General features: G+C 40.2%; 1 long non-coding RNA gene across 1 annotated transcript in view; it reads right to left on the minus strand.

Moving 5' to 3' along the window:
- Positions 1–8,117: 8,117 nt before the first annotated feature.
- Positions 8,118–21,172, minus strand: part of LOC147148376 (uncharacterized) — a 42,575-nt gene continuing 29,520 nt past the window's right edge. The window contains exons 3-4 of the long non-coding RNA XR_015086585.1: positions 11,335–11,388; positions 8,118–8,560 (exon numbers count right to left, since the gene is read on the minus strand). This is a non-coding gene — a long non-coding RNA (uncharacterized LOC147148376). The remainder of the gene's footprint in view (positions 8,561–11,334; positions 11,389–21,172) is intronic.

Consider the following 21,172-nt stretch of genomic DNA (forward strand, 5'->3'; position numbering starts at 1 on the left):
GATTTTGGTTATATTATTAACTCCTAGAAGGTACATTCTTCTCTAGCCAAATCTCTAGCCTATGTTTGGACTACTAGCCAAGCCACACTTCTGTTTTCCCAATGGTGGAGTAAGAAATCCTACACTATATTCCCAATTTTTAATTTTACTTTAGCATTGTAATTGGTAGCCTACCCAGGTAAAATTACTGAGGTGTATAGCCCATATCTGATTCTAAAATCTAGGTTAAGAATACAATGGTGCGTGCCTTGATTCATGACTTTACCATGACCACGCTCGAAACTTAAATCACTCATATCTCAAATTAACGTTCCCATTGAAATGAATTGAAATTATATTGATTTGTTTCAGCCCCCAAAAACAACCACAAAAAAGGAGAATGTACTGGAATAAACTGATTTAATAATGTGTATATAAGATGAAAGTCACACACACTTTGCCTTTAAATCAGGTGGCCTTGTGTGTGCCTTGTAGCACTTCTATGTCTCTCTTTCTCTCTCTCTCTCTCTCTCTCTCTCTCTCTCTCTCTCTCTCTCTCTCTCTCTCTCTCTCTCTCCCTGGATCCATATTAAGGGCTAATATCTAACGTTAAAACAAATGCTGTACTGTTGTACAGCTCCTGAAATTATGTGACGTGCAGCACAAATGATGTTTATGTTGACAGAAAGCATGAGTGTTCCACGTGTACTGTATGCCAGGAAGCATACAGACGTACTAAGACATGTCACCTTAATTGCTCCATTTTTTACCCCCTTCAATGGATCTGTAAAGAGCCTAAAGCTCACTTATAACTCAAGTGATTGCTTGCAAGTCAAGGCAAAAAAAAAAATCAACAAAGCAACAGAAATACTTAATTTGGGCACTAATAAGTCACGGTACCATCAATCAATCAATCAGTCAAACTTTGTTTAATATAGCACTTTTCATACAAACAAATGCAACCCAAAGTGCTGTGCAGTAAAGACATCCAAAATAAACATAAAAAGAAGGCCCACTCCCTCCCTCCCAACATACACAGACACAGATCTACAAGCACACCTGCACTCTCACCCACACACATAAAACACACACGTACATCCATCCTGTAACATGTCAGAAAAATGTTGATATTGTATTCCAAAATAAAAGCAAATTATGTATTTTGATTCAACACAAAGATGATCAGTCTGCATTCATGGAGGAAATTTATAGAAGCTATCTAAACGGAATTTTAATGTAATTTATTTGATAATTGACTAGTTATCGATTAATCGTTGCACCTCTACATGAATCAAAATAAAAAATGTTCATATAGTAAAGTAAAAGCAGTTTCACTTTTGAAAACACTGACGCACATTTTTGCCAATATTACACAACAAACCATAACTGAATTATAATCAATTTGTGTTTTTTCATTTTGTGCACTCTCAATTTGAAATAATATCCTGTTTTTTAATATAGGGATACAAAGTAAAAAAAACATTATTCAATTCACTGATTAAAAAATAAAAAATAAATTGACAGAATAATCAATGATTAAAATACGGTCTGAATAGCTGAGTAAATCCGGGTTTTATCTGGTTTTGTCGTACATTTGATAACAGCTATCGGGTTCACCGAGAGGTCTGATGATGTGACGAGATTGGAAACTGCTGCAGGCAAATGAGTCACTTACATCAAAACAAATGATGACTATGGAAACACGGGACTCAGCAATTCACCTCATTTAAAGTGTTGAAAGAAAGAGAGAAAGAATGAGTGAAAGAAAGAATGAGTGAAAGAAAGAAAGAAAGAAAGAAAGAAAGAAAGAAAGAAAGAAAGAAAGAAAGAAAGAAAGAACACTAGAAGACAACATTCCAGAAAGTGCATTACGTTCAGCTACGTCAACTTCTTGGTGAAAAATTCTACAGTATTTGCGTTCTTACTTAGCAAAATAAACCTGAGAAATTTGAGCAGATGAGCCACTGAAAAGAGATGTAACTCGACACACAGTCCATGCAGTTAAAGGGTCAACTCGTGCAGTCCAGGAGCTTTGTATGGACTACAGTAGAACAGTAATGAAGTAAGAGTAATTATTCCTAAACGTCTCAATGCACATTTCATTCTTATTTCAAGAGCTTCAACTTATTAAAGTAGAAATATAGTTTTCAGAGATGGCGTGGCACAGTGATGGAGTGGTTAGCATGTCAATAAAATTTTATTTTCAGATTACATAACGCCTATGTGAAATACTGTAGTAACTTAACTTTTTTGGGGGGGAGGGGTTGCAGCCTGTGTCGTACACATTAAAGGTTATCTACAGATTTGGCTAACTGACAACAACAAAGAGTATCCCAAGGGTTTAGAAATCAGGTGAAGAAAATGTTTGAATATACAATACAATACAAATTTATTCATATAGCGCATTTCATAACAGCTAGAGCTGTAACAAAGCACTTTACAAACAATACAATAAATTAAAAAAAACAAAACAATAAAAGGCTGTGATACATGTATTAATAAATATAGATATAAATAAATAATATATAAATATAAATAAAATAAATAATGAAGCCAATAAATTGACATCAAACACTATATACAATTGACACGGGAATTTCAGGTCCGATCAAAAGCCAGAGAAAAGAAATGTGTCTTCAACAGGGTTTTAAAAGTGGACAGTTGCAGCTCCACTCCTACTGTTGACTACTTTTGGGTGCTATAACCTTTTATGTTGTGTGTTTGACTTTAATTTCATCGGTTTTTACTACAGCACATTAGGGATTTCATTGCTGAAGGTGTATCACTCAACTATTTACAGTGCTGCTGCCAAAACTGTTCAATCACACCAAAGTGAAAACACAATAAAAGTGCGAGAAACAGATTGATTCATTGCTAGGTTGAAGCCTTCAGCAAAAGTCATGTCACTGTATTTTTTGGCTGAGTGCCTATTCACAATACATAACCCAGTATTTTCTCAAAGTGATATAAAAGTGTAAAAAAATAAAAACAACATGTAAGGTGTAAAGCACACTGTAATTGAAACTTTTTTTAAGGAAAAGGGAACAATGTATATGCAGGACCTCTGCACGAAGCATTCACCGCATGAGTGCCAAGAATTCAGTCGCTTGTGCACATGTCAGTGCGCATGCCAGTGGGGGAGTCTGTGAGGGTAACACAAGGTAGACGTACTGCCGAAATCGGATTCTTAGAGCTTGGCCTTTTACAAAAAATGGGCGGTCCTTTTGTTGCCTGGGGTACCCTTCGGCCGTCCATTTACCCGCCATTTTGTCTGGCCGGACCAAATAGTAATCGGCTATAGGCCGGTCCAACTATCATTCTAAATGGGCTTCCGTTACCGTTTCCGACTACCAACTTCAACAAAGTACCACATAAGTTAATTTTACATTAAAAATTTGAAGATTTTTCCAATGCCATAATCCAAGACCCACATTTTCTCCCAAGAGCTACTCTACTACAGTATTTCCATGGTAATTAGTAGGGATGTAACAATTCACTCAAGGAATGAAGAGTTAGATTTGTCTCGTTTCGAATCGATTAATCGATTGAATGAATTTTTAATCAATTTTCGATTAATCGTCACATCCCTAGTAATTAATTCTAAATGTGAATAAATACTGTCTATCTATCTATCTATCTATCTATCTATCTATCTATCTATCTATCTATCTATCTGTTAGGGCTGGGAAAAAAATAGATGTATCGTGATACTTTTTTTCGCCGATACCAAGTATCGATACTTTTGATATCCTTTGTAAGCTGTGCATGACTTGGCCACTAGGGGGCAGTGTGTGTGCTCGTACTAAGATACGTGTAGTTACACTGAGGAGTAGAAGAAGACACACGATGTTACATTGAGGAGTAGAAGAAAATGACAATCGAGGTTCGTAGTTCCAACTTGTTTTTTTGGCAGCGTAGGAAGAGAATATGCCTGTAAGTATTGTTTGGATGCTTCTCTGTGTGCCTTCGAGCAATGTTTGTGCCCGTTGTTTGAGTGATTCAAGGGCCGTGGGTAGCGCGCAAATTTTCGTTAGCTCGTTAATGGCGTTTTCATTGTGCATTACCCTTGAGCTAACTACAGCACGCTCGGGAAATAAAACGAAGTACTGTGATTTATGTTCGAATATGCATTATGTGTGATTCCCTTTGTTTTGTGCGTTTAGTTTTACATTAACTTCAACCGAAGTGTAATAAACGGCTTGAAACCAGCAACATTGGACTCTTTTTGGGGGACTGTTCGCTACCCGCCAGACTACTCAGTCTGCTCAGGGAGTGCAGAATACTTATGTTTTGCACGTTGTATAACGTACTTTTGGAACATTTGACGTCCTCAAAGTTGAGCTTTGTGATTGGGGTTTTATATATCTTTTTCATTTTGGCATCTTCATCAATCTTGCATTCCTGTGTGTCAGGAACAGTTACTGGAGCAGTTTATGCACTTTTCAATCGTGACACTTGAATAAATGTCAAATGGAACTTCAGTTGAGATTTTGGAAACACATGCCTCAGCTTTTTTAAATTTATATTTTCATAATATAAAAATGTGATTCGAAATTCGATATAGGATCAGGACAAAAGTCTATCATCCCAGCCCTACTTACTATCTGTCTGTCTGTCCGTCCGTCTGTCCGTCCATCTATCTATCCAGTACGGTGCAAAAGTGGTTAGTCTGTCTCTCACATTTCTTGTGCTTTGGATTTGAATTGTGGGTGCTCAGCTTTCCTTCCTGCATATTAAACAGCCATAGGATAGAAAAGAGAGTTATATAAAAATATACATGGTATTGAGGTTTTTTTTGTTTGTTTTATTGATTTTTTTTTTTCAACATATCTGATATAGGAGTAATCCAAACGTAATTAAACAAAGTCAAGTTATATTACTTTAATATTATGACACTTGCATTACATTACTAACTACATTTTTTTAACAGGTAACTAGGAACTGTATGGATCCACTTACCCATTAGCCGCAGACCCACACACACACACACACACACACACACACACACACACACATTTTCAGGCCACAAAAAATCATTAAATGGGGTTGGGAGCACCAAAACATCGTACCTCCAAATTTTTCACTTTTCAGGAAACCCCAAAAACGGCATGTTTGTTCAACTGTCAATATTGTATCATCAAAGAGAGCAAGCCATTTTCAAGACATTAGGTTGCTCAATAGTTCATTGAAAAACACACCCACACGTATGGATTTTTGAAAAAAATGTGGAATTTACGAAATTGCGATGCTTTCATTTGGCTTTTATCCTTGACAACCATATGACACAAATGTTATGAATGATTTGATATCCACCCACCATTAATGACTGAATAGAATAAAATGAAGGTGGGAAATGGTCATGTCGCGTGTCAGTCACATGATAGCACCAGAGCTGGGCATCGCCAAACCGCCACCGAATTCCCGTCTGCATATTTGATCTACCCACCTGACACCGAGTAAGGAAAAAATAAAAATAAACCATATTGTGTACCATGCTGTCCAACAGACGCAATGACATGCGCCCCATATTATTTCTATTTCACCGATCACCACGCTGTGCGTGTGTGTGTCTGTTGTTTTTGTTAGAGATTTTTTTTTTTTTGGTTTGTCGACGTGTCTACCTGTGCGACGCCTGCTTGTGACGTGAAGATCATGTGCTCGGAGCCGATTGGCTGTTGCCGACGAGGGAGAGGCTGGGACCACATGGGTGGTTTAAATATGCAGACGGGAACTCTTTAGCGGTTAGGCGATACCCAGCTCTGGATAGCACACACACAGTTTGTGGCTATGGATGTGAACCAGCCAGACATCCCGGCTTTTACTGCAGTCCAATTGTGATGGACGGACAAGAACAATCGGGTTGGATGGGGGTGTCCCATTTCACAGTCTATAATCTCACTAGCCAACTTTACATCAATTACCCATGGCGATCTGCTTGCAGTTCTTTATTTCGCATTTTGCGGGCCTCGACCTGCCGCAGGACTCAAGCAAACCAGTTTCTTCTTCCATCATGTCAAAGACTATCAACACGCACACTGCATTCAAAGGGAATGAGAGGAGCTGCTTCTATTGGCCTGGATTAAGTCGACTGTGTGCACACCCACAACGGCGCAAAATACTTTTTTTTTTTTTTTTTTTTAAATCACGCTACACCCGCTTTTGTACATCTGCGAGAATACCAACAGAAGGTCTAACCCGCCTCTGTGCAGACTTACACCGCGCCTTGCACTAGACTTAGACTGGGCACGAAAATAGAGCCCACAGTATTCAAACTATCATCAGCTGTGATAGCACAACAGCTTCGAGAGAATTAACTCCTATGTTATGCTTTTCCTTTGGCTCTTCTGTGTTTTTGTCAAGAAAGAGAATTACAGCAGTACGTAAGAAAGAGTCACTATTCTATTGCAAATAGACTAACTAACTGAGAAGCAAAATTAATTGGCCTGCTTTGATTAATTGTGAAGTGAATAGTTGGAAGATTCTTGTACATACCATACATCATTTGTCAAATCACGTAATTACAGTGGGTACGGAAAGTATTCAGACCCCTTGAAAATTTTCACTTTCTGTATCCGGGTGCAGAAAGTATTGAGACCCCTTGAAATGTTTCACTTTCTGTGTCATTGCAGCCATATGCCCAAATCAAAAAAGTTCATTTTATTTTTCATTCATGTACACTCAGTAGACCATCTTGACAGGAAAAAAAACTGAAATGTAGAAGTTTTTGCATATTTATTAAAAAAAGAAAAACTGAAATATCATATGGTCATAAGTATTCAGACCCTGTTCTCAGTATTGAGTAGAAGCACACTTTTGAGCTAGTACAGCCATGAGTCTTCTTAGGAATTATGCAACAGGTTTTTCACTCCTGGATTTGGGGATCCTCTTTCATTCTTCCTTGTAGATCCTTTCCAGTTCTGTCAGGTTGGACAGCCATTTTCAGGTCTCTCCAGAAATGCTTGTGAAACGTTCTCCCATCTCCCAACAGCATCTCTGTGAGCCACCGTGATCTTTGAGTTGTTCTTTTACCTCTTTCACCAAGACTCTTCTCTCACGATCTCAGTTTGGCTGGACGGCCAGGTCTAGGAAGACTTCTGGTCGTCCCAAACTTCTTACATTAGAGGTTTATGGAAGCCATTGTGCTCTTAGGAACCTTGAGTGCTGCAGAAATTCTTTTGTCACCTTGGACAGATCTGTGCCTTGCCTCAATTCTTTCTCCGATCACCTTGGATAGTTCCTTTGACCTCATGATTCTCATGTTCTCTGATATGCATTGTGAGCTGTGTAAGGTCTTATATAGACCTTTCCTAATCAAGTCCAATCTGTTTAATTAAACACAGCTGGACTCAAATAAAGGAGCAGAATCATCTCAAGAAGGATCAGAAGAAACGCCCAGCATGTGAGTTAAATATGAAGGTCGCTGCAAAGGGTCTGAATACTTATGACCATATGATATTTCAGTTTTTCTTTTTTTCCATGCACAATTTGAAAAAATGTCTACATTTCTGGGGGGTTTTCTGTCAAGATGGGGTGCTGAGTGTACATTAAGGGGGAATAAAAATGAACTTTTTGATTTTGGCAAATGGCTGCAATGACACAGAAAGTGAAAAATTTCAAGGGGTCTGAATACTGTCCGTACCCACTGTAGAGCTTGATTTCAGAAAAGTACATGTCAATCTAAGTTTTGAATTAGATTTACGTAAATTGAGGAAAGATTCACAGAAGAAATGTCGTAGTTGCCTGCATAACAAATATGTCATAATAGGTAAAGCAAAACTCTCCGGCATCTGTTTTTTTAAGGAGCTATGAGGGAGTTTCTGCTTTCTCTTGGTTACATAAACAACAGAGCTTTAAGGTCCAAATGCCTTTAACAGTACAGCTACTGCCTGGCCACTATGAGAGAGCGCTTCCATTCCGCCCTTGATTGCACGCCTCAAAAGGCTACATTTGCCAGTGAAAGGCAGACTGTACAATTCAAAACAAAAGTGGGCCATGGATTTGTGATGTGCACACAAAAAAATAAAGACACATCAATGAAAGCCTAGCAAAGCTTTTTTTTTTTTTAATTAAAAGTATACAATCCACCAAAATTCAACCGTAGCTCATTCCAGTCATCGTCAAGATTCACAAATTTGTGCTTGTGTTAATGTTAACTTAGATAAGAAATAAAATGCATACACACATACTTGGCCTACATACTGTGGATAAAAAGCGTAATTTTCAAAGGGAGTGTACTGGGGGAGTATCGTCATCTATATCGTCAACGGTGCTTTCACGATGTGCAATGCTACATTTTCGAGTATTAATACCGTCTCGAAAAGAAAAGACAAACGAGTCCATTGATTGGCTGCAAAGTGGGAGGAAGTGATGAAATCCCCATGCGGTGAATCAGAGTGCCTGGAGCGCAAAGGAGGAGAAAGTGATGAACCATCATTCTGCAAATCAGCAGGCAGGATTCAGTCACACCATTCTTTGGGACCAGCGGAAGACGGCAGCGTTTCAAATTTAGGAAATGGAGAAATGGACCAGTCTCTCGTCTTTGCGGGTATTTCATAGCAAGACTTAAATCCACGTCTTTAGCCTGGAAGGAAAATATTTGGGGATGACAAGTCTGACATCGGTCGGAAGAACATTGTAAGATGTGCCAAAACGGTCGCTGTGAAGTGCAATTCACAGACAAATCTGTTCCACCACGAACCATATGGATCACAAAGAAAACTTTGCAGCTCCAAGAGAATGTGAAAGAAAAGATAAGTAGAGACACTCAGAAAACCCTCGGTGAGTTGAACAAACGCAAGTAAACGTTGGCGAGACATCACTAACGCCGCCATCACCGTAACATTACTTTATGCGAGCAAGTAAAACTTGACGGGCTGTTTGATAGTCGCTTAATATTCAGTTTACACACTCGTAGTCCACATCGTTTGCGACTATATCACATGTGTAGAACAATTTTGTTAACTGTCAAAAGATCACGGCTTGTTGTCACTACAATGTAATAATGTAGTACTAGGTGCTGTATTTTTTTTACCGTCTGTGTCCACAAATGACATACCAGTATTCCAGGGTGACGCATGCGGCACAAATGACCTTATATCCAATAAAATATTTTTTTTGTCCATTCTGTCCGCTGCAGTGAACACCTTTTCTCATTCTGATTGCTGTGGTAGTTGGCAGTGGTAGACCAGTACTGACTGCAGCTCAAAATGTGATGATATCTGTCATTATGAAATGATAGGAAACATGTAAGTAACATAAATATTTCCAAACAATGAAAATGAAAATCTAGACATAATAATAAATATTGCCTTTGAATGTTGTTGTACAATGTTTTGCAGCATATGTACGAAGCAATTTAAAATATAAACAAGAGATGTAGTTCACAAGCACTGCCTATCCATAATTGTTTTATGAAAAAAGTGCAATTTACAGTATTTTTTTTGTAGAATATCATCAAGTTATTGTTGAGTTGAAAATAATGTGAGAATTTTAGAGCATATCGCCCAAAAACGACCCCGCCCCCCGCCGAAGAGTCTCCCCAAACAGTGTCCAGGTTGTAACATGTTGAACACGGTGCATAAATATTTTGACATTGAGTTCTAATACAATTACTGGCAATTTAAGGCAATTGCAGCTTTAAAAGAATTCATGAATGGGTATTTAAAGTAAATGTGGGGACTGGAAATGGAAAAGCAATACCGCCATGTTTCTTTAAACGCACAGCCTCAGAAAAGACCACATCTTGTTAAAAGTATTTACATCGTTCAAGCGTCCTACGATATTTAACAAGTCCAAGAATTTTTCTCAAAAGCGAAAAAAATGTTTTATTAGAGAGACATGGGTAAAGCAAGATTTTCCCTAAATACAAGCCAGACACAATTTAATGTGGGTGCGCGTAGTACTTCAAGCAAAGGGTGGAATGCTTCACCTGAGTTGCTTTGATGCCATTTAAAGACAGTCAAACTCTGTCTTTCACCATAAAAAAAAAAAAAAAAAGACAGACGATACAAAAGCATTCCCACATTAGGGCCTAAAACACCGTCCAAATCCCAGCAAACCACCGCTGCACTTTCTTTAAGTTCCCTTTCTTAACTCCTGATGGCTAATTGCTCTGGCAGGGCTCTGGAGGAACTGCTTAGTGGCCTGCGGCCCAGTTTCCACTCCATTCAAATTTCCACACCTCCTTTTCTTCTCTTGTGCTCTTTCTGCAACTATCATTCTTCACATGAGCCTCTGCTGACCCAGTCGAACGTTCCCCAACTCCCTCTCTTTCCTCCATATCACAGAGAGTTTTTAAGTATGTGCGTATCTGTCTGCTTCTATGTGTTAGTCTGTCCCTGTTTTTTCTAGGCCTCCTTTCAACTTCCTTCCATCAACCTGTCCTGAAGCAGCCTCTGGAGTTTCCTGCTGGAAGGAATTCACCAACAGGGGAATATCAAGAAGTTCGAGTGGATACCAAACCAAATTCAACAACCGTTCTCAGTGATTTATGCATCTTACTGGTAGCGCTTCTGAGTCAAGGTATGATTTGCAGGAAAGCGACTCCAACAGCCCTCCTGGGCGGCACCGCACGCAATCAGGCTGCCAAAAAAAAGACTTGCAAAACAGGACCGTGATAAAGAACTCAGGGGATCAATGACCAAGCTCCGGGGTTAATTCACATCTCTAATTGATTCCACCGAGCATGACTCACACGAGCATGCGCAGGCATCAGACTGTACAAACAAGCACACATGCGCACAACTATGCACGTAGCAAAACATCTGGACATGTAAACTTTAACACATGAGGTCAGACCAGCTGCTTCCTAATATGCAAGTCACTGACCTGCTGTCAGCGCAAACTAAGTGGCGAGGACAGGGTCAATTAGCAAGGAGGGCACAGTTGCGGACAAAGAAGCAGCACACTGCAGTCCAGCAGCGCCCGTATTGTGGATCACAGAGGCTCTCTTGATTTTCCTCAGTTTTCGGTCCAAATCTTGCACCGTTTGCCGGCCACATCACCAGCCCATCACCAACTGCTCACCTCTAGTTGTGTACAAGTCGAGACCAATAAAACCGTCCATTCACACAAGCTGCCACATCCTGCATTGAAAAAAAAAAAAAAATAAATACATCTTGAGTGTAATTAAAGCTCCGAAAAAGCCATTAAAACGCACAGCATCCTTTTCACACACTGTGGTAGGTGGAGAGAAGTGGAAGTATGGATTCAAATGGAAACCACACCGTAGGGGCAAGCAGACAGACTGTGTGTGCACGGCACGCGTGTAAGTCCATGTCTGCTTCCTGTTAGGTGCGATTCAATATTTAATACCAAAGCACAAACAACTTTCTTGAAAAGGGACTTGAAACATACCGCTGCGCCGTTTGGTCTTTGGCAATTCAGTCGACTTGAAGGTCAAAACTGGAACTGGAAGAAAGAAAAGGGAGAATATGTTATGCAGCTGTAGCAGGACGCTGCCAATACGCTGGGTCATCCTCAGGACATGTACAGAGATCTACAGTGCCCATGCGCTCCACTGTAAAATGGAAGATTTATTTGTTTTAACTCGCAGATGAAAAAGAACAGAGCGCATGTGTAAAGTGGAAGTACGAACCTAATCATTTTGCTTATGTGAAAACCAAGTTGAGATCACTGAAAAACAAACAATAGAACAAATCAACTGTATTAACAGATATGTCAGAACAATTGAAACGGCGAGCATTAGTCTTTGATTTCGCAGGCCAATGAAGCGGAATGTTTTTAATTAAAAGCTGCCGAACAAGTACAAAGGGCACGGATTGTAGAAATGGCCATAGACAATGATCTGGCCCTAAAACCCCGGTCATCTTAAGCATCTCGGCGCACATGTTGTATCGTTCAAAAGTTAGGGGAACTCTGACAAAGAGTTCGAAGAAGGCTTGAAGATAGTGAGAGATGACAAGATACATGTACACATTTAACCTTGGCCTGCAAGGATAAGTTTTAAGAGAACAACTTCTTGCTTAAGCATTGAGCCGGCAGGGTACTGACAAGAAGCTGTCATTCTGACTGACAGGAGGTAGCACTGCCATCTTGGCTGAAATATCATTTCCAATCTATAGGATAGTTGTTTTAACACCAAACCATCATTTAAAACCGTTTTTTAAAAGTGGTGCAACAATTAAAAGAAACAAGTGCTGATTTTTTTTTTTTTTTTAATATTTGCTGTAAAATGCTTGAGGTAGCTGAAGTGAAAGCCCCGTTGGTAAAGGTGAGAATGTATGTAGTATTTCAGAGACAAGTTAGTCACACCAAGTACCGAGAACTTTAAATATACAGATTTTTTTTTTTTTCTATGATCGAAAAGCATTACGTTGTTGAACGTTGTTATTTAAACGTTGCTTCTATTTCTCCTTCTTCTTCAACAAAAAGTAATAGAAAAATACATGGTATGAACTTAATGGTACTTCAGTCAACATCAACAGAGGGAATAAATACTGCTTGTCGAGAAAGCAAAAAAAAAAAAGCTGACATTAACATTTACAGGAAAATTTATGGAATGTTGTGAGAGCCAATAGATACCGTAGCAAGATCCAAAATGTGCTCGGAGCTCAGTATTTTTTCAGTATTCAGTATCTCCCGTTTTCTTCTTGCATCCTATCCAAAATGAGTAAAGAAACCTGAAGGCACTGCTGCTAGGTTCAAACACCTGCGCACATTCCGTTTCAAACGAAGCTACATGAGGTGCTTAGTACATCAGGATAGAGTGAGGGGCACGTGTTTGAACTTCGACTCAGCAGCGTAAGCGCTCACATACTGGACAATGTGCATATGCATTAAAACATTCAAACACACAGCCAAGCGCCAGACAGATCCTGTGCATTACTCTTTCGGCTTGGAATGACTTGACAGTCCGGGATGAGAATGTGTGTGAAAGATTGCATCTCCTCCAAACCCACTGTGCATGGAGTCTTGGAACAATGCGCACGTGAAATTCGCAATTGAAAGCATTCCAGTCTTTTCTTTTACTGGAGCAAGACAGTTGTGTTACAAAAATAAATTCATGAGGTTGGCACGCACATCCATTTTTGCTCCCCGCATTCTGTTTGCAGCCATCTTAGTTCATTACCCTTTTGAGAACGCATACAACAAGCTGGATGCCAAAGAACGCGTGGTGTCACGAACCCGTGTTTCCCAGTGCTTCACAAATATGATAAATCGGATTGAATAAAGGGTGGAAGACCCGCTTCCAGGAGTAAGCGAGACCTGGATCTTAGACGACTGCTTGGCTACGCTGCCGCTGTTCGTCTTCCTCTCCAGTGTCGGAGGTTGCCTGCCAAGATGGACCAGTGCGCGGCTCCTGGTTTCAGATTTTTATTACAACCACACGTCTCTGCTCGGTTCCATAACTTCTACCCGGACACGATTGTTTCCATTGACTCCAAGATAATCCAACATAAACCGGGAATAAGCCAGCTACATGCTGACGATAAGCATCACTTTGCCGCATTTTGCATCAGCACGTGAAATATAAACATAAAAAAGAAACATTACCGACGTGAACTCCAGTCAAGCAAGGGTTTGGCTTGCGATCGTCAGATGATACACTGCGCAACCCATAGCTAAAGACGAATGAAGCACATGTTAACATGTTCTTAGTTGTTTTTGTTTTTTTTTATTTTTTTGTGTGTGAACTTGATGCCACAATTATCAACACCTCAGATGCAAAACACAAATAGCAGTTTGCTTGTTAGTCTGGTGCTTGTAAGACTAAATGGTGACAAGGCACCTTCTGATCCCTTGCTGAATTGTTCAGTTTCTCTCCCACATGACATTCATTTAACTGGGGTGGCTGGGAGTTTGAACTGGCCCGTGTATTCTGGCTCTGCTATGTGGAAAGTATGGAAATGAACATGCTCCAGCAATTGACATCTGACTGGCTTTGATGTTTGATGAAGGACAGAACCGGACAACTATGGGATTAATATAAACACAACGTGTCAAGTGAAACATTGTGTCGCTGGAGGGGAAATAGAACTTAATAATTGTAGTCTGTATATGTCACTCTGTGGGTTAACGTCAGAGATAGAATCGGCTGTGGTTGGGTTTCAAGAAAAAAAAAAAAATGTTCATTGACTGTGGAGCTAATAGTGCAGATTCAGCGTGCAGGACAGAGTTGATTGCAATGCCATGTTGAAGCCTTCATGGACACGGATTTATGATTAAGAATCCAGTTTCATACAACCGATCCCAACATGTTTTTCCTCAAGACAGTATGCAGTATCACACCAAAACAGTGAAGTTACTTGCCTCCTCTTTATCCTTACTCTCACATTGTTAAGAGTAAAATGAAAGTATTTCAGGATAGCTTACTCCAGTCGCCAGCATTTTGACTGTGATACCTACACTGCTTCTAAATGTCGAATCACACCTTTCAAGCCATTGTTTGCTCACATAGCCACAAAAATTGCATTTAAATGCATATCACTTTCTATCTGATCACACTTGAGAACATTTACATAGAATGGAGAGAGTAAAAGCAATACATAAGGTATATACTATACATATGGCTTTGACTCATTGACATTTGGCTGTGAGGTGTCCTGTAACAATAATAAGAATGACAACATCCATCCATCCATTATCGATACGGCTTATCCTCACAAGGGTCGCGGGGCGTGCTGGAGCCTATCCCAGCTGTCTTCGGGCAGTAGGCAGGGGACACCTTGAATTGGTTGCCAGCCAATGAATGACAATATGAATACTTATAATACTAATTTAACTTCACTTGACTTTACTTAAAACCCAAAGATATAAGCCATTGTAATGTTGGGTTTCAAGTCACGGATTTATACACAGTGAAGAATAAAGACATGATCAGAGTGGGGTTTGATGGGCAATGAGAAGCCAGCTGTATCTCAATGAGCAAGACCCTTGATTAATTCCATATTTATTTGCTGGCAAATAAATGGCTGGTTCTAACCCTCTATCTCAAAATTCAACAACACACCAACGACGCACTTACACAAACTCAAGTTCAGGAAAGATTCAAAAGGAAAATCAGTTCATAGAGAGTTTGAAAGAAGAGTTTACAGAAGGTTGTCTACACTTTCAGAGTGAATGAAGACTCAGTGACTGTTCAGATCCCCTTAAAAGCGATCCGAGAAAGTTGACCAATGATCTCGACAAAGATGGAACTGGGCAATCGTTGATGTCTAAAGAATGACTAAAGCAGCGTGACATATTTGAATTGCTGCTTCTAATTAAGTCCGGACCTATTGAACTCTGATGTATACACTTGCATAATGAAAACTGGTTCAAAGACCAAGTAATGACCCAAAAAGGTTCACACTGCTTTACTTTGCAGCTAACATGCAACTATTCATGAAAGCACAATGATGTTGTCTAACATAGCACTGTTATTGTGATGGAACGTCACATTACCAGGTGACCCTTGTACGGTCATTGATGACCACGATGAATTGATGCCTGGTAGGATAACATCTACGACCATGCAAAAAAATCAGATAACACTGTGAAAAACCATCATAGTAATTCAATTGCGGCTATATTATACTGTACTTATGAACCATGGCAGTTGTTTGACAAACCAAACAGGACATTCTGATAAACACTTCAGACCAAAAGTTTTGGCGTGACTGTGGTCGACTGGCACGGTGGCCGACTGGCCTCCCTGTGTGGAGTTTGCATGTTCTCCCCGTGCCTGTGTGGGTTTTCTCCGGGTACTCTGGTTTCCTCTCACATTCAAAAACATGCATGGTAGGTCGATTGGACTCTCTAAATTGCCCCTAGGTGTGATTGTGAGTGCGGATGTTTGTTTGTCTCTGTGTGCCCTGCGATTGGATGGCAACCAATTCAGGGTGTCCCCCGCCTACTGCCCGAAGACAGCTGGGATAGGCTCCAGCACGCCCCGCGACCCTTGTGAGGATAAGCGGCATCGATAATGGATGGATGTTGTTCTTTGCTCTATTTGTACCATCCCTGTAGTATTGAAAACTGTGGTTCAAAATATCAATACAGAAAAAGATGAAGAATAGTAAATGTGTTCTGTAAAACAGGGAACAAAGGACCGGCGAAATCTAAACAACGGTAAACAAACATCCATTGATTTTTAATTACGTTGTATCCAGCCAAGACACTGACTTAATCAGAAAATCTATATAACATGAAAATACTTTGTATTCCGCTGGCTTTTATTCCACTTGCAGAAGTGTTCAACAATAGCTGTCGAAGAACTGTTCAGTTAAAGAAAATAGTGAAAAAGATTGTTTCCTGTAGGACAGGGTGTGCTTAGCTATGGATGCAGGAATGTACAGTACGCTATCCCAGAGGGAAGCAGAAGCATTTGGTATTGTGGTTAGACTGGGTTCAGATCCGGTGTTAAAGAACGTGCCTTGTGTCAAAAACAATGCTTTTCAGTTTCAGCGTATTGGGTGAGGTTAGGGTTTGTGGTTGGCTAAATTTATAGCGTATCGTGAACTGTCAAATGTTTAAAAGTGGAAGCGGTGAATTTTCAATGAGGAAGAGACTGCACAATTTTGAAAAGTTCTCATGGCAATCTTTCAGTGTGAGGGGACGTAAATGTGAGAAAACAAGCAGCTCTATATATAAAATGTCTGCTTATGTACAGCCACATAAAACTGAAATGAATTCACTGTATTATTCAAGTCAATTCCACCAATGTAATTTTGTTAAAAAAACGGAACACTAACAAAGCCTTTCTCAACTGGCTTGGGGGCTCATTAGGGATGGGCGGATCAATACTAAAATATCGACATTCCGAGTCAGAGTTCACAATTTTAAGTATTGATCTTCAAGCTCAAGAATCACATATCTGCAAATAAAGTGGAAGCCAACCCCAAAATCTTTTCAAGAATATGTTATACGCACGCCCACTAGTTGAAACAAGGCATTCTGATTAATATTGCGTTTGTGGAATATTCCATACACGGCTCAGATTCAGAAAACAGGCCAGCCGTGATTGGTCGTTGTGAGCAGTGATGTCATTTTCAGTCGACAGAAGACAAAATGGCCGCCCCCAGAGATGGCTAAAAACGAGTGCATTTTGCTGCTTAACTTATATTCCACTAACACAAAATTAATCAGAATGTTGTGTTTCAACTAGTGCGCCTGCAGGGAATATATTCTTGAAAAAAATATGTTTGGGTAGACTTTTTCTTTAGGTGTTATTTTCCTGTTCGTTAAAGTTGAAATGCCTGTTTAAACGGGAACTTATTCAAAGGAGCTCTGTTTTTTGTGATAAATATTACAAGAGTTGTATATATCAAGTGCAGGTATGTTATTTATTTCCTATTTATATCATTTATTTTCAAGGCAACATTGTTTTCACGTTTATTTTGAGTTCAAAAGAATACAATGCCTGAATTAAATGTTCAAATTAAGGAGACAAAATTCAAAGATTTTCATTTACCGGTAATAATCAGTTGAGTTACGTTCTACTTTTGGAGAATCATCAACACGTACGAGTGAGGGGGTACTCATGGTATGACAAAAAAGGTTGGGAACCAGTCAAATAATAACAACCCTCAAAACCTGTGGCTGACTGCCGGACTATCCAATGTCGCTGTAAGAGCCGCTGTCATGACCCTGCACAATAAAAGCAATGTGGGAAATGGATGGTTGCTTGATGGATGAAAACACAGAGAGAGCAAGTGTGCGTATTGAGGTATTATAGGTATTGAGCATATGGCTTGTTGTAATCTTAACTATTAGGCCTTGGATTTCCTTCTTCCTGTATTGTTTCATTGTCACTGTAATGAAAGACAACAGTTAAATGTTGGATGGACAATCTGGATAATAAAACAACAAACCCACAAGCACTCACAAGCATGTGGCTTTTGTCCCAGGAGGGAAATGGCTGCAGTTGTCACAAATGGGTGTTTATCTGGCCCAGCTCCAGTTGGCAGTGGCGCAAACACAAACGCATAAAAGGACAGGCTAACTTTCCTCCCTTTGCACATGCTGCCTGCACACAAGGGGTACAAAAACACAGACGACAACAGTCACTGCTGCTACGATTCTATACAAGTTTTCTAAAGTGTGGCATACTTCCCGGTATCGTTTCAATTCTCTGAATATCGCAATGTGTGTGTCACAATTCAGCTAAACGTCACGGACTGTCAGTGAAATAAATGATCAATGTGTGTCTAATATACTTTCGTTTCCCACAGGAGACAGCAGGAAAAACATACAAATGGGCATCCAACCTCATGTTGACTCTCCTGTGCAAACACCCAATAAACCTGTCTGAAACTTAAAGGGCAATCACTGGGTGTGTGCGCGTGCGTGCGTGCGTGCAAAGTGAATACATACAGTACACACATTCACACATGCCTTTGGATCACCAGCAAACGGGAAAAGAGTTTAGTGAGAGGACTAGTAAAACAACATTTTCCAGCTATGCTAATTGGCATACTTTCACATGGGCAGGAATGCTATGATAACATCCACCTCTATTCCCCAAGGGGACCTTGATCCTGCAGGCGTTTACTGGGTCAGGGAACCTTGGTGTGGATGAAAGCTGAGGAGAAGGCCCCCATTATGGATGGAAAGAGGGGAATCGTCTCATCCTCTTGGGCACACACATGCTATCTCAACATGTTTGGGGATGCTTGCCTCATATTTAGAGGGCCACTGCTGTTTTGAAAGTCTTAAATAGAGAAAGACTTTCTGTCATTTTTGTAATGTCCGAATGTTTTCACACTGAGAGGGACCTGGACTAGTGGGGTAGTATGGTTCCTTCTGGGACAAAGTGGAGCCCTGTCTCCGTGGGGGGGATGGTCACAGATGTATGGGAATGATGGGGTGGTGATGAGAGACTGAGATGCCAGGGAACAGACACCCATTCAAAGTCAGACAGAGAAGCGATGCTGAGTGGGGAACTCTGTGGCCCATCATCAACTCTACTCTCTGCCCTGGACCAAAGAAGAGGAATTAGACGAGGGTTGATAAGAGAAAATGGCTGGCCAATAGGACGGACACACATCACCTGCCGTTTGACCTGAGCCAACTGCCATGGTACAAATACATTCTATGCAAATTGAACATTTGGTACCTTCAATATGTACGTAGTACACGTAATGCCAAATACCAAGTGTTGTTGTGGGGTTTGAAGGGCATTACGCATTGGGTAAAAGCTCTGGTATTTCGCAGGTATTTCTGAGAGCAGAGACGCTGAAATTTGACGCTGATAAATATCACCCAGGTATTTAAGGAGAGACTGCAGGTTTTGTTCAAATGCGAAACTAAGCAAACACATGCACATTCTACATTTGCCTGCCAAACTACGGATATATTGTCGATAGTGTGAAAACTGGACCTGTTTAGTCAAACACTAAGCTCTTGTTCTTTTGTGTGAATGGCAACAGGTTAATTGCACCTTCCGCCATCTAGTGGAAGAGCCTTGAATTGTCCTGTCACTTTAAGTGTTGATACTTTTCAGAGCAATGAAGTGAAATTGGATCATTTCACACTCCTCTATGTCACACATTTGATAATCAACTACGGCACACTAATGAATTACCGGGTCAAAGTACTTGGGGTAAAAGGAAACAGAGACCCTGTCTGGGATCGGAGAACTGCAGTCAGGTGGAAATAAATTATTTCCTGTCCAAATTGACACTCTTCAGTTGCCACGGTGTGGCTTTGGTTTCGTTTACAGTCATTTTGAGTCTGGGTGGCACAGGAATGTGGGGAGGGACAGAATCTTATGGTACACTTAACATGATTGAGTTGCCCAAATTATGGGGTGGGTTTCAGACACTTATCACTTTGCACATGCAGTGAATGTGAAGAAGCAAGTCATTATTTTTAATGACTTAAATGAACTGCTCTTTTCAAATTATATCTTTAACTCTGCAATAAGGATGTAACGATTCATTCATCTTTAAATGATAACTACTACTTTATTGGCCACTTTCCTAAAGAATATATGTTTCTTATGTACTACTATCATATATTACTATGAAAGTCACTATTATTTGCACACGTAATTATTTTGAGTGGATAATGTCCTTTGGATCCCCAGAAAAGTAAGATGTGATAATATCATATTGGGATGCTTTTGGTTGCAGCTTTCTGTTCAAAGTCAAGTTACATCTCACAGCCGGTGGAAAAAAAGCGAAGTCGTTCCTTCTTAATGGGCATGGTGGTCAATTCATCTCATCCCACCATTTTTTCAATGTTGTCATTCTGACTAATGTGCGTTAAAATTGAAAAGCTTGAACAAATATCATTGTCACTACCTGCAATGTGACATACTGTAAATAACAAGAACAGCCCGCTGGTCAAATTACTTTCTAAAGCAGGACAGTGGAGAATGTGGTTATCAGAAAGGTTCACACCTTAAGGCAAAACAGTATAATGGGAAATATATCGTTATCGGGTTGTAGAATTACCTGTATCTGGATATACCGCACTTTTTTGTCCATATCGCACACTTCTAGCTGTATTGTAAAACAAAGATTCTTGGTAGGGTTTTTTTTTTTTGTGGACGCTGACAAGGGCAGGGGTTGGTAGTCTTTAACACTCAAAGAGCCGTTTTGATCGTCTGCCACAGGGGAAAAAAAATGAGAGCCATAAAACGTTTTTGACATCTAAAGTGAGGATAACACTGTATCCACCCATCCATCCATTATCCGAACCGCTTATGCTCCCAAGGGTCGCGGGCGTGCTGGAGCCTAACCCAGCTGTCTTCGGGCAGTCGGCCGGGTACACCCTGAACTGGTTGCCAGCCAATCGCAGGGCACACAGAGACAAACAAACATACTCACTCACAATAACACCTAATGGTAATTGAGAATGTCCAATCAACCTACCATGCATGTTTTTGGAATGTAGGAGGAAACCGGAGTACCCGGAGAAAATCCATGCAGGCGCTGGGAGAACATTCAAACTCCACACAGGAAGGCCGGGGCCGGAATCGAACCCAAGACCTCTGAACTGTGAGGCGGACGTGCTAACCAGTCGACCACCATGCCGCTGACAACACTGTATGTAAAACAATAAAAAATAATAATAATAAAAAGTTTATTTCACTAAGACTTTACTTACTGTACATGAAATTAGCCAAACTCAGATCATCCACCTGCAGCCACCCAAAAAATGCCATCTGTTTTGTCATCATTTTATTAAATGTGGAACGTGCAGTCAGCTGTCCAATTGAATTAAGGACTATTTCACTTCATCTAAA

Source organism: Filicampus tigris, chromosome 4, assembly GCF_054856515.1.
Source record: "Filicampus tigris isolate MCC_2025a chromosome 4, RoL_Ftig_1.0, whole genome shotgun sequence".
NCBI lineage: Eukaryota > Metazoa > Chordata > Actinopteri > Syngnathiformes > Syngnathidae > Filicampus > Filicampus tigris.